The sequence below is a fragment of the Eulemur rufifrons genome, chromosome 17 (assembly GCF_041146395.1).
Source record: "Eulemur rufifrons isolate Redbay chromosome 17, OSU_ERuf_1, whole genome shotgun sequence".
In the NCBI taxonomy this organism is placed as follows: domain Eukaryota; kingdom Metazoa; phylum Chordata; class Mammalia; order Primates; family Lemuridae; genus Eulemur; species Eulemur rufifrons.
The window spans coordinates 78034467-78044994 of record NC_090999.1 but is presented as its reverse complement, the minus strand read 5'-3'; positions in this window follow the sequence as shown (position 1 = coordinate 78044994).

The following is a 10528-nucleotide window of genomic DNA, read 5'->3' as shown; positions in this document are numbered from 1 at the left end:
CGTGCCTGATCTCAGCTGATCTCGGAAGCTAAGCAGGGTCAGGCCTGGTTAGTACTTGGATGGGAGAAACATGATTGAGTCTTCAGAAAGTTATTCCATCATTCTGTCAGGCTACTTGCATCTGTGGTGTCATAATCATGATAGAAAATAACAAAATCTTTGTAAGCATTGGGGAAGAATAAGAAATCCAGTCATCTGAATGATTTTGAATCACTATTTAATTATTGTTCCCCTTTTGAAGTTTATGACTGTTGATTGAATGGTAGTGTTGGGATATGGTCCTTTTGATAGAATGGGAGGATGTTAGGGGCAGGGTGGGGAGTGGTTGCTTACTTTGTGGGTCCTCAGTGCTGCAGCAAGGATGGAGAAATATATCATCACACCAGGCAGCTGTCAGAGGAGAAAGGTGGACATGTTAGCAGATTTGAGATACCTTTACAATTATAATAGATCCCTAGAATGCATCATCTATGAGCACCTGTCAGGGTTTTTATACATGTGTGAGCTTGAAGTCTCTGATAGAATATGATTATTATCCACTTTCTCCACTCTGATATCCATCAATAAAACCCATAAACATTACATATGCATCATGCTGGATGAATTAAATAGCTAAAGTAATGCTCAGGAGCTACTACTGCATCTATACCCAGACAAGAACTCCCCAGGGCTTAATACATTTGGCTAATTTGTGTGCCGGGCTTTTTAAGCAGACAACATATGTGAATTCTGATCAGCTGTACCACTTGAGAGCAACGACTCTCAGAATGGATAAGAGGTGAAGGTATCTGTGTCACATTCGAGTATCACCAAAGGGTACCCACTGCAGAGCAAGCTTTCAGTAATCAAGTGGACAAGATGACACATTTTGTAGATGTCGGTTTGCCTCTTTCCCCAGCCACCCTGGTGCTTGCATAAAATCCCATGTACAAAATGGGTACGGTGGCAAGGATGGAGGTAATGCATAGGAATTAAAAAAATGCGTAGGCTGATCTGACTACTGCTACTGCTGAGTGCATTTCCTGAACCCCTGACATGCTGGTACTTCTGGGGAGAACCAGCCAGCCATCGGTGGTGGCAGGTTGATTACACTGGACCTCTTCTATTATGAAGGGGACAGAAATTTGTACTCACTAAAATAGATTCATATTCCGGATATGCATTTGTGCTCCTTGCCTTCAATACTGCCACCAACACCATCATGTATGAACTTATGGAGTGCCTTACCCATCACCATGGTGTTCCTACAATATTGTTTCAGATCAAGAAACTCCTGTGATGGCAAAAGAAGTGTGTCAATGGGCTCATGCCTACAGAATTCACTGGTCTTACCAGGAACTAGATACCACAGAGACAAGTGGCCTGAAAAAATGATGGAATGGCTTACTGAAGCCTCACTTACGATGCTAGTTGAGACACAATACTTTGAAAGGATGGGTATTATCTTACAAAAGGCAGTATATACTTTGAATCAGCCACCAAATGCATGGCATTCTTTCTTCCATAGCCAGAATGTGCGACTCTGAGAATCAGGTGGTGGAAGTGGGGAGTGACTCCTCTTACCATTACATTTGATAACCCTCTCTCAAAACTTTTGCTTCCCTTCCCCTCAACTTTGAGCTCTTCTAGTTTGGAAGTCTTAGTCACTAAGGGAGGAATGCTTCTATCAGGGAGCAAGTCAAAGATTCCGTTGACTTGGAAGTTGAGACTCTACTTATCTTTTAGACTTTTAGACTATCTTTGCCACTAATTCAACAGGTAGGAGACAAAGGAGTTATTCTATTGTCTGAGTGACTTATCCTGATTACCAAGGGGAAACTGTGTGGCTGTTATTTCCCCAGAGATAGGGAAGACTGGAAATTATGGGATCCTCTGGAATGTCCTGTCAGGCTCTACTGAGGAAAGGTTGCAGGAGGCAGACTGCAAGGCTGGAGCAAGAAGAGACATTCTCTCTTTCTTGCTACTTCAAGTTCCTTTCAGCAGGCCCCCAGCAACACTTCTTTGATCCAGAAGCAGAAATTTATTCCAGAAGCAACAGTGGATTCCAGTTTTCAGTTTTTCCAGACTGCTGGAACCTCACAGCTTCATAGCATCCACTCAGAGGCATCAGCACCAGTTGGCCAATGCCACCTCCTCAGAGATCTGGGTCCTGTCGCTATGGGGCACCTCCTTCAAGTTACCCAGGAATAAGTACCAAGCCAGGCAGCACCATGGTCATCAGATTCTGAATTCCAGATCCATAGGGCGCCAACAGCATTTGGGCAGGACACTTTTCTCAGAGATCTGCTTCTGAGGTGGATGTCTGCTCCTCACGGCCCCTTCTCTAAGCTTCTAAATTTTAGAAATGCCAACCTCTCTTTCTTGTTTCCCTGATCCAATAAGAGGGTAGTATCTGAATGAACCTTGACTGAATTCCTTGTTAGTAATTGCTCTCTTAGTATATACCACACATACCTAAGGAACTCTGTAATAATGAAGAGTGTTTACTGAAGTCTTTTCTCATCAAAACTTTTCAGGTTTGAAGTGTTTACCTTTGTGTTGGTCCCCCTGCTATGTGCTTTTCACACTTTTCATATCTAATTTTCATTGCCTGGAAGAAAAACAACAAATTAAATTAGTTCAAAATAAGTGTTGTTGGATTTAAAGAGTACTTTTAGAAATAAGTAGTCAATCTGAGGATAAAGTCTTGCACAAAACAAGTAAACAGAGGAAGAAAACCCAAAAGGTCAAGGACTGATAAAATACAGAGAGATTGGCTGGGCACGGTGGCTCATGCCTGCAATCCTAGCACTCTGGGAGGCCAAGGCAGGAGGATCGCTCGAAGTCAGGAGTTCGAGACCAGCCTGAGCAAGAGCGAAACCTGGGCTCTACTAAAAATAGAAAGAAATGATCTGGACAGCTAAAAATATACAGAAAAAATCAGCCGGGCATGGTGGCACATGCCTGTAGTCCCAGCTACTTGGGAGGCTGAAGCAGAAGGATTGCTTGAGCCCAGGAGTTTGAGGTTGCTGTGAGCTAGGCAACAAAGTGCTGACACCACAGCACTCTAGCCTGGGCAACAAAGCAAGACTCTGTCTCAAAAAAAAAAAAAAAAAAAATAGAGGGAGATCAACTCGTATTGACAACAATTGATGTCTGCAAGGCATAATGGACAGATGATCTCTGGTTCTTTGTGTGTCACAGAAGTAAATATGGTTAGCCTACAATGGGAAGAATACAAAGAATAGTGGACATATCACCAAGGAAGGACAGTGCAGGCATCAACAAAGAAGACCAAGATGCCAGGCCATCTTACACAGTATAAGGAAGGGCATGGCAAGAGGTGGATGACAGAGCCAACTGGGACATCTGGTGATACTGATCACTACAGGGAAGGCATTAGATAGGACCCTAGGTGAAATCAGAAGAAAGAACAAAGGAAGAGGAATATATAGTTGTGGGAAAATGTGTATACCCAGTCCTGAATATTTGAGGACTCTGGGAGCATTGTTGACCTAATGTTGCTTTCTCTGGAAAAGACAGAGTTTCACTCAGAGGTGCCAGTGTGACTTGGCCAAGGATGAGTTTTGTGTATTAATCTATTTTTTAGATTGCTCCCCTGTCCAGGAGGGTTGGACCTCTCCGAGGTGAGAATAGAAGAAGAAGTCAACTCATAACAACCCTAGGGAGCAGGATTATTTTTATCCCCTCTTTACAGATGAGGAAATTGAGATTCAGGGAAGCTAATGCCTCCTAGCTGACAGGGTGTCTCTGACTTCAAAGTCGTTTTCTGATGTCGTACTCTGTGCCCAACTGTAAGTTCAAAGTGTAGACAATTTAGACAATATAAATGCCATCTTAATATGTCTCTCTCTCTCTCTCTCTCTCTCTCTCTCGCTATGATTGAAGACCTTTAATTGTAAACTTTGGAAGACAAGAGCTTTTTGATATTGTTTCAGTTGAACAATTTTTTACACCTAAACAGCTCTACTTTACGTCTCTCATGTTTAGTACCTATTCCGAAGCAGGAAATTTAAGAACTTTGAATGTCCTGAATATGTCAGGAAATATTTGTCTTGCACAATTCTGTATTATACAACAAACTAACTTAGCACCTACTCTGTGCCCGGAAATGTGCTTCTCCTTTTAAAGACAGACAGACTAGTGGGTAAAAGAGACACATAAACGGGGTTTAATCACAATATGGTTTAATAAAGAATATAATTTTGCTCCTAGACTTATGTGTAGGGTGCTTTGAGTATACAGAGTAGAAACACCTACTCAACGTTGGGTGAGGGTAGTGATTAGGAAAGCTCCATGTAAGAGAGAAAATAAAAGTCTTAATGTTAAGCAGATTTTAGTTCAGTGAAGAAGTAGGGAAAGTACAATCTGGGGAGTGGGAACATCAGGCATTTCAAACTCAACTACCCTCTACTTCATACTCAGCTATCTCCATGCATGGGCATGTGTGCCCCTCTCTGTCTCTCTTTATTTCTCCCTCTCTTTCAGTTACATATTAGGATGAATGACACTATCATCCATCCAGTACTACAAATAGCAGCCCCGGAGTTGGCTTCAACAATTACCTTTTAACTGTCACCAAGTCTGCTATTTCTACCTTCTAAATATCTTCTTAGCTGCATCCTGAACATTTTGATAGACCATTTTTGTTACTATTTAGTTCAAAATATTTCTATATTGTGTCTCCTGTTAAACATATCCTATTAAATCTTTTAAATTTAATTTTTTAATTTATAATTGACAGCTAATAATTGTACATATTTATAGAGTACAATGTGACGTTTCAATGCATGTACACATAACATAATGATCAAATGGGGTAATTACCGTATCAGTCACTTTATTTATCATTTCTTTGTGGTGATAACATTAAAAAATCTTCTCTTCTAGCTATCTTGTAACATACACTACATTGTTATTTGCTATAGTCACAAATGCTGGTGAGGATGCAGAGAAAGGGAACTCATACATTGTTGGTGGAAATGTAAATTAGTATAGCCATTATGGACAAGAGTATGATGATTTCTCAAAAAAATTAAAAATAGAACAACCATATGAACCAGCAATCCCACTACTGGGTATATATCCAAAGGAAATGAAATCAGTATATCGAAGAGACATCTGCACACCCATGTTTATTGTAGCACTATTCACAATAGCTAAGATACCAAGTTAACTTAAATGCCTACCAACATATGAATGAATAAAGAAATACACACACACACACACACACACACATACACACAATGGAATACTATTCAGCCAAAGAACAGAATGAAATCTTGTCATTTGTAGTAACATGGATGAACCTGGAGGACATTATGTTAAGTGAAATAAGCTGGGTACAGAAAGACAAATGTCAACATGATATTACTCATATGTGGAATCTAAAGTTGATTTCATGGAAGGAAAGAGTAGAATAGTGATTATCAGAAGTTGGCATGGGTAGGGAAAGGTGAGGACCAGGAGAGGTTGGTCAACGAATTCTTAATTTCACATCTTTTATTTTTTAGTTTTAGAATATCATTTTGGTCATTGTCAAGAATTTCAATTTTTCTATTAAAATTTTACATCTTTTCATCCAGTTTGTTCATATTGTCTTTGACATTTTCCTAATAGTTTCAATTTATCTCTGGTTTCTAATATCTTCAGGGCAAGATCAGTCCTGTGTGTATTGCAGGTCCCTCCCTTTGACATGACTTTGGGATCTCAGCATAATGAGTTTCTAAGTACTCCCTCTCTGATTTACCACCTACCCTCCAGATTCCTGGGCCACCGCCTGCTCTCAGCACAAGTCTCCTGAGGGAGAATTGGTGGGCAGGGAGAGCGAACTTTGCCTCGAAACTCCTCCAGATTCCAACTGGTCTCGGCCCACACACAAACATCAAAAGCTCCATCAACAGCGCCTTGCCCCAGAAGAGTCTCTCTGCTTGAGTCAGGCCAATCCTCACTTGCCCACACCTGACTCAGAAACTGCCTCCAGGGAAGGTAATGATTACTGGTCTTCACTTATCTAGGAAGCACTTGTCTCTCTCTCTCTGGAATAGAGGTCCTTTAGATTGCTTTCTACCCACAACATATTGATGGCTTATATATATTTTTATTTGTTACAACTAAAATTGCAAATTGCTGTTGTTATAACAGGACCAATGGCCTGTTGGTTGTGAGCTTCCTAATTCCTAAATATCTCTTGAATGCATTAGTTTTCTCCATCTCTATTCTATCACCTGATCCAAGCCATCAGCATCTCAGCCAAGTTTCTTCTGGCCCTCCCATCTTCCATTCTCACTCCACCACCCTCTAATCTGTTCTCCATTCTGCAATCATTGAATTCTTTAATATCCAGATCAGAAGATAACACCCTCTTACTGAACATTATTTAAAATCTTTACTCTGAGGATAAAGATCAAAATCCTTAACACATGGTCTTTGGGTGATAATGATGTGTCAATGTAGATTCAATGGTATTAGTAACAAATGTACCACTCTGGTGGGGGATACTGATAAGGGTGGAGGCTGTGCATGTGTGAGGACAGGAGTATATGGGAAATCTCTGTACCTTCCTCTCAATTTTGCCATGAACCTAAAACTGCTCTAAAATATACTCTACTTAAAAAAAATATATATCCATATACATTGTTTATCCATATATGATAATTTTCACAACCTGTTGCTACTGATAGATGAGATAGGGAAAAGATTGGCTCATCAGTGCTTTGCCCAGACATCCTGGACTAAGACCGAGATTGACTTTAATTCTTCTTGCTGAGTGAACATGGGGTCGATAGAGGGCACTCTGAACCCAAGATCGCCATAACATCAAAGTGATCCAGAAGGGTGAGAGAGAGTGGGGGATGAAAAATTACCTATGGGCCAGCAAACATATAACAAAATGCTCAACATCTCTAATCATTAGGGAAATGCAAATCAAAACCACAATGAGATATCATCTAATTCCAGTAAGATGGGCGTTTATCAAAAAATTCCAAAGCAACAAATGCTGGTGAGGATGTGGAGAGATAGGAACACTCTTAGACTGCTGGTGGGACTGCAAATTAGTACACCCTCAGTGGAAAAGAGTTTGGAGATACCTCAAAGAGCTACAAGTAGAACTACCATTTGATCCAGCAATAGCACTATTAGTCATCTACCCAAAGGAACAAAAGTCATTCTATAATAAAGACATCTGCACTCGAATGTTTATGGCAGCAACAATTCACTATAGCAAGGATGTGGAAACAACACAAGTGCCCGTCAATCCATGAGTGGATTAATAAAATATGGTATATGTCTACAATGAAATATTGCTCAATTATAAAAAACGATGGTGATCTAGCACCTCTTATATTTTCCTGGATAGAGCTTGAGCCCATCTTCCGAAGTGAGATATCACAAGAATGGAAGAATAGGCACCGCATGTACTCGCCATCAAACTGGCACCGACTGATCAACACTAGGGTGCTCACATGGTAGTAATATACTTTCGGGGTTGGGGGTGGGTAAACTCACAACTATTGGACGCAGTGAGCATTGTAGGGGGGAAAGGGCACGTCTCAAATCATGGTTGGGATGTGGTAAAGTCATAATATGTAACCAAAATGTTTGTACTCCCATAATTTCCTGAAATAAAAAAAAAAAATTACCTATTGGGTACAATGGACACTACTTGGGTGATGGGTACAGCAAAAGCCCAGATGCCACCACTATACAATATATACACGTAACAGAATTCAACTCATCCCCCTAAATCTATTAAAATTAAAAAATAAAAAATAGATTAAAACAATTATTTCAGTAGCTACTAGGCTCATAAACTGACTTTATCAGTGGAGTTGGGGAGCAGATGAAAGCAATCAGACCACCTGGGGCCAGCCCTTAAATTGCAGGAAGTGCAGTCAGGCCTTGTCACAAATGTCACCTTCTAGATTCTTTTGTAAGAGCCATATTACTGTCAATTCTGGAAGTATTGTTTGTCACTGTAAGCTACTGAGAGATGGTGAACCAGGTTCACAAACCAGAAAGAATTTGACTATTCGGACCATTTTTAATTCCTTAATATCCATGCAGTTATATTTCATATTAAAATGTTTTACCATGGAGAAAGTATATGCCAAATTTCTTTAGTTTAAATAGTATTCAATCCATAACACACAAAAATAATCTCTGTAGACCAAGAAATAGTGTAGGAGTATTGGGCATTATGAGCCAAAAGATAGTTGCCTTCTTTGTAACAGAATCCTGATTTTATGCCTAGATAGTGGCCAGAAATCTCTTTCCCAGTCTCCTTTGATTTCCGGCTTGAGAAGGTTTTATGAGGTTTAATGTTTAGAGCTGTGGCAGCCAGCTTGAGATCACAAAATGAGACATGTAGAACAAAAGGCCTTGTCATAAAAATGAAACAGAGAAAGTAGAAAGAATAAAAAAAGCCTATGTCTTTCTCAGCATCATTGAATAATGGAGCCAATGTGAGCAACTTTCTACCTCCAGACTTGATCTATCAGAAAAGTAAATTCCCACTTGTGAAAACCAAGGTTAGTTGTTAGTCTTGAAAATATTCTTAACTAAAACAGAATTGTTTCTCCTTTTAGGCAAAAGGCAAGTATGATTTTCTTTGTAAGAAGGATAGTATTTTATCATTGCTGCTGCTGTTATTGTTGCTGGGAAGTGGAACTGTGAAAGAAGGGGTCAGTAAATGGGAGGACTATCCTACTTTTGACCCTCCATACCTTGTGAACATCCTTTCTGTGCTTCGGAAATTCCCTGCTTGGAGTCTCTGCATCCCCAGCATAAAACCCAGAACACCCCTCTCTCAGCCTTGGGTACAGGCATGAGCCCTAGACGGATCCAACTGGATGCGCCAACATGACAATAGGAGTTGTAAGTGCTGTGGAGAAGCAGGCGCTTTGTGGAATCTGCTCCAGTGAAGGTGGGGGTGAGAGACCCCAGCCTTCAGAGGCATCAGGGACAGAGGTTCCAGTACCTAGGGCCAGTATCAGCCATGAACGAGCATGTCTTGGGTTGGTCTGGACATTGCTCTCAGCTGCGTAGACCACAAGGGATGTGGAAAGATCCTTAATGTACTTTAATAATGTATTTTCTGCTGAAAATAGCTGAAGCTGATACTAAACATTCAGGCTGATACCTTTCTTTCATTAACAATTTAAACATTCTTGATTTATCACTTAATTGTTTCATTATAAAGTTTGCCATCTAGTCCTAACTGAACTCAATAGATAGCTGATCTTAGCTAAATCTGAGGCTAGTTGGGATCTTAAAACCTGAGAGTAGCACTGAGTCATATGTCTTGGAACATCAGGTTTAAGGCAGTTGCAGAGATGAGCACTGTACTGCATAGTATATGCTGGCATTTCTTGGTGGGGCCGCGTGTTTCTTTCATCAATCAATTAGGGCATTGATCCTCAACGTTTTGGGTTTCAGGAACCCTTCGCACTCTTAAAAACTATTGAGGGCCCCACCATTGCATGGATTATATCTATTGATATTTCCTGCACTTGAAATACTGAGGGTAAAAACAGTCAAATAACTTAGTCTTAAAATGAAAATAGTTTTTCATAATATTTTGCAGACCATCTGGAAAGGTTTCAGGGACCCCCGGAGAACACTGGACCACTCTTTGAAAACCACTAAATTAGGTACTTATGGAGCTACTTGTTGTGTGCACAGCATTGAAATGGACTCTGTACCAGATCTGGAAGTCCGGCCGATGGCAACACGGCACAAGCGGAGACAGGCCACGGGAAGCAAACTCCATGCTGGCACAGGAGGGTGAGGCCAGCCACGAGGCACATTGGAGACACAGAAAAGCAATAGGAGACACTTTGTTTAGGAGTTTTGCTAAAGTGCCTTAAGAACAAAAGGCCTTTTGTTTCCTAAAAGAATTTTTTTAAGTGTTAGTATTTTTTTATAGATAGAACTGGTTTCAAGTGATGCAAGGTGTGGTGTATTTGCTGAGGGATTGCCATTTCCCAGCAAGGAGAGGCATGGGAATTTCTATATTTGGGCTTTGGTAAAGGGTAAAGAGATAAGCTAATGTGAGATTATGTCTTTCTTCGATATTTAGTTCATGGGGAGCAAAGAGGATTATTTCTGTTCATTGTTGAAAGAGAGTGAAACTCTCCGCCCCAATGATCCGCATGCTTTCTGGGAAATATCAGTCAAGTACCACATCGTGGAGGTGAGGATCTCTTCTGCCAAGAGCCACCCTTCCCACCACTTCCTGGAGATGTGACGTTTCTGGCTCAGCCAAGCACTGGGTGACTCATAGCAACTCCCCTGGGTCTCCTACCTCTCAGCAAATGCCAGGCAGGTAGAGAGAAGGAGACAGGCTCAGTGCTGACCTGGAGATGATCTGCTCCTCTCAGAGAGAAGCACACGGTCCCACGTGAGTCTATTTCCTCACCTGTTGTAGGCCACATTTTTGAACTGCCTTTTCCTCACCTCCTTGTCACCACAGCAACAGAGATGATCAACTCACCTCTGCCCGCCGCCTCCACTTTCTCATCCAGTG